The sequence below is a fragment of the Sinocyclocheilus anshuiensis genome, unplaced genomic scaffold (genome assembly GCF_001515605.1).
Source record: "Sinocyclocheilus anshuiensis isolate Anshui unplaced genomic scaffold, SAMN03320099.WGS_v1.1 scaffold1491, whole genome shotgun sequence".
NCBI lineage: Eukaryota > Metazoa > Chordata > Actinopteri > Cypriniformes > Cyprinidae > Sinocyclocheilus > Sinocyclocheilus anshuiensis.
The window spans coordinates 285936-288168 of record NW_015555706.1 but is presented as its reverse complement, the minus strand read 5'-3'; positions in this window follow the sequence as shown (position 1 = coordinate 288168).

Below are 2233 nucleotides of genomic sequence, written 5' to 3'. Positions count from 1 at the left end.
GTTGTCGGTGTGTGCGTGGCCCGAGGCCGATCGAGGGGGATTGTGGGTAAGCGTGGGTAAACACTGACCTCACCCGACCCCTCGTCAGCCCGGTCCAGGCTCGTTAAAAGCAAGAGCCGTGCAGCCAGAACTCAAAGCTGGGCTTCCTAAAGCCTGTGTTTCTGGCTGACGGTTGCTGGAGTCGCAGTATTGCGCTCACAATGACGCGGCCGGTGTGTTTGTCCCAACTCACACAGGTGCTCATCGCAGAACCAGAGCCAAGCTAATGCTGGAATGACTCGTTTTATGGTGTTTGCATGTTTGTTTGTGCGATGCAGAACAAACATATTTATTATTTTTTTTTTTTTTTACAAGTGTTTTACCTAGATTGTTAATTTTCCACTGCATTGGCTTGTGTTTAAAGTTAACGAAAATGTTAATTTTTTCTTTATTTCTGTTTTTCTTTTTTTTTTTTTTTAGAGATACTAATTATAGTTTTCATTTTCATTTCAGTTAAAGTTTTGGCAGTTTTGTTGTGTAAATCTATCATTTTTATTTATTTATTTATTTTTATCGTTTTTATTAATTTTAATTTCAGTTTTAGTACATAAATTCAGACTAAATGAGAATGAAAAATTGAGTTAAAAATGTTTTAGTTTTTATACATTTCATTTCAATTCATGTTTGTTTTATTTCAAGTAACAAAAAAGATTTTTGTATGGTTTTAGATTGAGTTTAGTTACCTATAATAACCCAGGTGTAGTAGAATCTGCTAGTTATTGGCCTCATGAAGGTGATATCCAGCAGGTTTGACTGTATTTGTCATATTGCACACACACTCCAGAACAGGTGAGTTTAAGTTAGAACATTCTTCATTTATGGCTCTTGTAGCTTATTGGTTAACGAACCTGTTCTCAACACCAGCTGCCGGTTAACTTGATTGGTTAATAGATACGCATGATGCACAGAACTAGAATAAGTTCGTCCTAATCATTCCAGTTCTCAGTCTGTTCGAATTTAACAATGTGTTTTCTCAGAAACACACCATGTTGAGCGGCTGCGGTGTTGAAAACAGATTCTGTTGCGATTTCAGTTGACGTGTTTAAAACACTGAAGAAAAGAAACAATTCAAAGTAGTACAAAAACACATTTCAAACAAATGATCTGAATATAATAAACACAGAATACCCTCTACAGTCAAAGACACATGGACTAGATGGGCGACATGATTTCATGTCCATCTGTGGTCACCAGCCAGGGACCCTCCCTCATTGAGACCCAGTCGGGGGGGCGGTGATGGGAAATGACATGGGGGTTCAGACTGGGCAGGAGAAGCAGAGACGTTCACACACCGGCCGCCAAAAGCAAAGAGCATCAGGACGAGAGAAAAGCATGCATCATATCTGTGTATGCATTATGGCATCCATGCTAATGTATATAATGTGCAATTCCACTGTATAGCAATTAGTGCATGGGAAACAGAAAATGAATTCACAGTGGAGCCAATGAATAACACTTACTAGTCATAAATGCATAAATGAGGCTGAGTACAAAAATAAAATATGCAGTTATTGCAAACGGAATATGATTCAAAGTGCACTATTGCTGTTAACCTCGTGTAAATATATGGCTCTAGTGTGTGTGTGTGTGTGTGTGTGTGTGTGTGTGTGCATGTTTCTCTGTGTCCCTGACGTCTAGCGGATCCGACACCAATGCAGCCTCCCCCCATGAAGGCCAGCGGGTTGTCGGTGTGTGCGTGGACCGAGGCCGATCGAGGGGGATTGTGGGTAAGCGTGGGTAAACACTGACCTCACCCGACCCCTCGTCAGCCCGGTCCAGGCTCGTTAAAAGCAAGAGCCGTGCAGCCAGAACTTAAAGCTGGGCTTCCTAAAGCCTGTGTTTCTGGCTGACGGTTGCTGGAGTCGCAGTATTGCGCTCACAATGACGCGGCCGGTGTGTTTGTCCCAACTCACACAGGTGCTCATCGCAGAACCAGAGCCAAGCTAATGCTGGAATGACTCGTTTTATGGTGTTTGCATGTTTGTTTGTGCGATGCAGAACAAACATATATGACCCTGGAGCACAAAAGCAGTGTTAAGTCGCTGGGGTATATTTGTAGCAATAGCCAAAAATACATTGTATGGGTCAAAATTATACATTTTTATTTTATGCCAAAAATCATTAGGATATTAAGTAAAGATTATGCTCCATGAAGATATTTTGTAAATCTCCTACCGTAAATACATTAAAACTT